This window comes from Ixodes scapularis, unplaced genomic scaffold (assembly GCF_016920785.2).
Source record: "Ixodes scapularis isolate PalLabHiFi unplaced genomic scaffold, ASM1692078v2 PGA_scaffold3__209_contigs__length_174095766, whole genome shotgun sequence".
Taxonomy (NCBI): domain Eukaryota; kingdom Metazoa; phylum Arthropoda; class Arachnida; order Ixodida; family Ixodidae; genus Ixodes; species Ixodes scapularis.
Genome location: NW_024609868.1, coordinates 67,813,306 through 67,819,132, shown reverse-complemented (window position 1 = coordinate 67,819,132; position 5,827 = coordinate 67,813,306). Strand labels below are relative to the sequence as shown.

The 5,827-nt window shown below is 46.7% G+C and overlaps 1 pseudogene; it reads left to right on the top strand.

Annotated features, from left to right (window-relative positions):
* Nucleotides 1–1,149: 1,149 nt before the first annotated feature.
* On the top strand, nucleotides 1,150–2,164 carry LOC120847746 (annotated as a pseudogene).
* The last annotated feature ends 3,663 nt before the right edge of the window (nucleotides 2,165–5,827 follow it).

Genomic DNA, 5,827 nt, shown 5'->3' with positions numbered 1-5,827 from the left:
TCAGAAGCGGCGCACTCAAGACAGTTGGAACCTCTGAGCTCGGCGCCACACCGAGCGGTAGTCTCGTTTATTTTCCTCGTGTCTATTGGTACGTTTGGGTTAAGTGCTTGTGATATTGAAATTCACAGGACAAAAAGACATCAGAAATTAGCTCTAACTCGTTTTTGTTTAGAACCTCTTCAACTTCCCTTTAAACTGCAATAACCTATAAACAAAAAGGAACATGGAACTCCTTTGTTTATGCCTGTGCCGTCCCTACATATGCTCGAAGGTTACGTTATTTGGATACTCATTATGCTTTCCTCATTGATACATTAGAAGCCATCCAAAACAGGTCTGTTCGTTTCATACTCAGTAATTATTACTACACACCTAGTGTCACTAATATGAAAACATTATCGTTGCCACTCTTATTTCTACGATGGGAAATTTCACGCCTCTTTGTTCAAAAAATGTATTTTCATAATTCTATACTACCAGACAAATTAATTGTACGCCCACTTTACGTTTCCTCTCGTCCTAATCATCTACATGAGGTTGGCATCACAAGCGCCAACACAACTACATTTCATTGATTCTTCCTCGTACATTCCAAAAATGGATACACCTTCCCGGTTTTATTACTTCCATCACGGACTGGGAGAATTTTAAATCTGTTTTAACCTACCATGTTCTTGGCAAGTATGTCTAAACTGTATTTTTTTTTATCCTAATGTGTTCCTGTTCTTAAATGTGTTACTATACTGTTGCTCTCCCCCTCTGTAAGGCCTTCGGGACCCGAGGGAAAATAAATGAATAAATAATTAAATGGATATAAGTGGTTTGAGACTAGGGAAACGTCTACGAGGTGCAATAGGAAAGGTCGGAGAAGCTGGCAAAGAGAATGGCAAAGTGAAACGGGGCCAAAGTAGCGCAGTACGTTCTTCGCTCGCTCTACCTGCAATGACGAGCTTTTAACAAGTAACAAAGATGATACTTTGGGGCTCTCAGCCAAACGACGGCTGCTATTACGAGTCGCCCAGGAGGTTCCTTTAAACTTTCTTCGTGCCAGATTCGATTAAATTCGTGTTTTGAGCACGGATCATGTGTAACCTAATGGAAATCATGTTTGTTCGTAGGTGCCTCTAGTTGTTGCGAAGATCTCCAAGCATGGATAGTCAGCCTCGAGTTTCTTTCTATGAACTTGTCGATGAAATCAAACGATCTTCCTTCCTGAAGCCTTCGGTAGCCCGTGCTGCTCTCAACTAGTATAGTCCACGCGATGGGGACACAGTCCTTGTGACGTACCCTAAACGCGTAACTCACTGGACTCAACGCATTATCCAGCTCATTGTAGATCGCGGAGAAGGCGCGCCATCCTTTTCGGATTTCGTTCGACGAACTCCAGTCCTTAAAAACCACGGTGCCGAGGCCCTCGTTGGCATGCCACAGCCCGCAACTTTCAAGACACATTTCCAGCTGCTCCGGTACAACTTCAGCGACAAGGCGAAGTACGTGTACGTTTCTAGGAATATATGGGGACACCTGCGTGTACTCAAGTTCCAGTTTGAAGATGGCACGTTCGACGACTGTTCGAAGCCTTCCTGACGAGAGACCTGGGATACGGGGAGTACTTTGATCACGTGCTTTATGGATATGCCCACAAGGACGACCCAAACGTCTTCTTCTTCACGTACGAGTAGTTAAAAGCTGATGGTCCAGGGGTGATCCTGAAACTTGTCTCTTTTCTCGGCGGAGAGTACGCGAAGACGCTTGAAGGCAACGAAGAAACGCTTAAGACGCTCTTAAACAAAATCAACTTTGGGTTCATGAGCCGTTTTCTGGAACTTGGAACAGAAGAGATGTCGGCGATCTCAGAAAACTTGTCGACTCGACACTTTCTACAATAACAAAAAATAACAAAGAGGATGACTTTAGGTTATTTGGGAAAGGAGAAATTAACGGCTGGAGAGAGTTCTTTTCATTGGAGCAGATCCAATGCATGCAAGAAAGGATTGAACAGATTACGGAGGGCACGGATCTCATGAGCCTGTGGAACATGGGAAAAATTACCACTATACTTCCGTGTGTAATTTTAGGAAAGGAATCACCGGCCATCTGGAGATCATTAAAGGGCCCGCTTTTGAATTATTTACCGATCATAGAACCGAAACCCGTACGGTAATCGGTTCCACGACAACTGCGAGCGAATCCAGAGCTAGTCTTTCTATGGCGGGTTAAAAAAGGAGTTGAGACGATCACGCGCGCGAGAGCAGTCCCGAGATTCAATTTTATGGAGCAACAACAAAACCTGCTTGCAGAAAGTAGGGCCAGATTAAACTCCATGGTGAAAAATACAAAATTAGAGAAAAATGTTTGTGGAGAAAAAGTCCGATCGACGCGCTCCGGAAATTTGGTCCTTACTGTTTGATGAGTAAAGTAATGAGCAAAGTAATGAGGAAAGTAAAGTAAAGGACTAAAAGAAAAAAATGCTAACAGTATTTGACAGATTGGGCATTTTATCGCATTTTTGTAGGTATTGTCTAGGCCTGGATAATAATAAAAAAACTACCCGTCATACTCCTTAACGTTTTTTGTCAGCTTAATTTTATTTAGAAATCACTTTCCATGAAATGAACGGGTCTTTCGTGGTTGTAGCGCTGCTGCCTGATTACAGACGGTATGGCGATATTGACACACGAGTCATGAAGTGTCTGAGTGAACTTCCTGCAGCTGGGAGGAGCAAGTGTTCGGCACACGTCCCCTTTTAACCCCGAGATTCTGGGACCAGCGGGCATCATGGAAACTTCCGCCATTTTTTTGGCCGCACAGTATTGGGTAGGCATGTTTCTTACTTTACTCTAGCTTAGTGGCGCTATTGGGACCCAAGAATACTTGAACAGAACGCCACAAGCTGACCAAGAAGCGTCTTCGTCGCGGCAAAATTGGCAGGGTAAGAGCCGACGTTTTCTTTCAGTCTCTCCTTCGAAAAACTTGATGACGTATCTGCGGGGACAACGCCAAATATGCGATCCCCGTGACTGCGTCATCGAACTTTGCGATTTCTACTGCGATGATATTTAAATGCGACTCATATAGACCTTTCCAGAAAAGAGCGTGTGGCCGGTGCCATTTTTAGTGTTCGTGCGTATGGCGCGTGCTTTGCTCGCTTTCCGAAGCGACGAACACGCACGTGCTGAGCTGTGAAGATCGCACGCTGGACTATGATTTTGTAAACATTGGAAAGGTCTATAGTTGTCGAAAGCACTGTCTAGGTATTCGAGTTGGGCTCGTGGCAATCAATGCCTTGACATGCATTTGGGTAGAGGCTCGTGTCCGATCCCTGGGATCACGATAATAGTCGAACCTTTACACAGCATGTAACTCATCGCAGGCCCCGTGCTTTGCTAACCCCAGCGCGTGGCTATGTTGAAAACAATGGCGGCATATAATCGGCTCCAGATTACTTGGCCGCTTGTTCTGACTGAGAGGTACGTGAGGGGGCAAGTGGTGTTAATTTTTTTTAGGATTTTGTTTTTGCGATTGCCATTGCGTGAAAAAAACAACAACAACAACAAAAACGTGTTCGTGTCATAAGTGATAAATCTCAAAAATTTATTCTAAGTCGTTTTTTTTAAGTCCAAAAATTGTTACCTCGCGCTTTTAAATGAATAAGGGTGGCGATGTGGGTTAGTTGGTTCATACTGACGAAAAGAAAAACAGCGCACAGTAAACGGGGACTAAAGGAAGTGCAAACAGGACAAGCGCTGACTCTTAACTGAAATTTACTCACATGAGAACAAAACAAAGAAAACAGCAACTCCACCCACGTCACATGATACATTCACCACGTGTCCAAAAAACAATCTCTTTGCTACTCAGGCCCAGTGACGTTTGGCTTACGCAGTTCGCGCCTCCTTTGATAATTGCATGCACCTCTAAAATTTCTCTATTCATTCTGTCCCTTCTATTGCCAATGATACCAGTCTTACTGAAGATAGGTTCGCACCCACATCCATGACAATGCAATGGCAAATGCCCCCCTGCAGCTCCCATCACTGATCGCAACGACAGGTCATGCTCCCGCAGTCTGTGATTAACACATCTGCCCGTCTGACCGACGTAGGCTTTCCCACACGTTAGTGAAATCGTGTAAACAACTCTCACCTTGCAAACAACATATTGATTCTCATGCTTCACCGAGAACTGGACGTCAGCGCACAGCTTTTGCAGCGGCGAGAACCCGAAACATAGTTTTCAAACCGGACGAGAAAAGAAGCGATAGCGCGAGGAACGTGAGGAGCACGAGCAGACATTCCATCGCTCGGGAGAACTGTGTTTTGGCTTTTCGCCGCAGCGGGGAGCCCGTCACGTGGCTCTCCTCTCATTCGTTGTCTGCCGCTCTATACCTTTTCGACTTCGGTGGCCGCTTCTCGTGGCCATCTGCGGGCTTTGTCAGTATAGAGCACGGTGTAAGATAATACTCTTCAGGTGAGGACAACGCGCTCCTCGCGCAGTGCAGATAAAGTTCGCTTTTCACTTTCCCTTTTTCTCTTTCTCACTATATGGTTTCAAGCGGCGCCGGCAGATGACTCGTCGAACCGTGGGCACGGCAAAGACGGCTCGTGCCGCCTCATGCTCAACACGCGCAGAGCTCCAGCGAGGTTGTCGCTCGCGCAGAAAGACCACGGTGTACCGGGGTGTCATGGCAACGCGATAATTTTTTTTTCTCGCACACAGTTTCGCCGTTTGGCCGCCGGCGACACTGTCAGCGGCGGGCACGGTGGCCGCGGAATGATGCAGACTTTCGGATGCCCGTCGAACGAACACTATCTGATTCCTCGCGACCCGCGTTTAGCCCCGCCCTGTCCAGACCTAAAGAGTGTATTTTACACCGTGGTATAGGTATTATTCACTGGACGCCATATTTGTGGGTGCTGTTTAGAGCGCATGCTCAGAACGAGCTCACATCAATAGGCTGCTAAGGCCGGCACTCTTTATGGTGCGGAATGCACGTTGCAAAAAAACTGCGGAAGCTCGCCATCAGCACGCGCTCGGCATTCACGCACACTGTTAAACATAACAGCATCTCGCGACTGGGAGAAAAGACCTGCGAGGAAAAGGAGGATCTCGTGCCATCAGAGGCCCGGGCACGCACAATTTTTTTTTTCTGGACTGATCGTGCAACCGCTATGACGAGCTGCTCAGATTAAATCGTTTGTGAAACCAGAGGCTGTTGGACGAAGTTTTTACAGGAACTTGATGGTGCCGAAACCCGGGAAGGCTACTTCAACGCTACAGAAAGCTAACCAAGACCTCAAGGAGCTTCTGAAGACAGTCACATGGAGCGAGTACGGACCAAGCGAACCTCTCGTCGGGCCCAGACCACTCGGCTCATCCACGAGGTCAGGGCAACTCTTGCAAATGACGATCACGATCTTAGTTCGCTCACAACACTTCTTCAGAGATTAGCGACAAATATCGAAGAGCTGAAAATCTTAGATCGAGAGTTCGAATCCTTCGTAAGCGACGAACACCTTGAGCAAGAGTATGAAGCGGTAATGACCTACCAGGACAACTCAACGCAGGCATTTGCAGTGCTGAGTCATCGAATTGAGATTCTGAAGAATCAAGAAGCCCGTGTGGTAGAAGTAAACAGAACACCGGCGATTCTTCCGACCACCACCGAGAACGCCAGAGCAAGACTTCCGAAATTGGAGATGTTGAAATTTGACGGCAGCACTTCTCAGTGGCAAGCGTTCTGGGATATGTTCCAAAACACGATTGACCAGCATCCTCAACTGTGTCACGCTGACAAGTTTCACTACCTCCGGTCCCTTCTCACCGG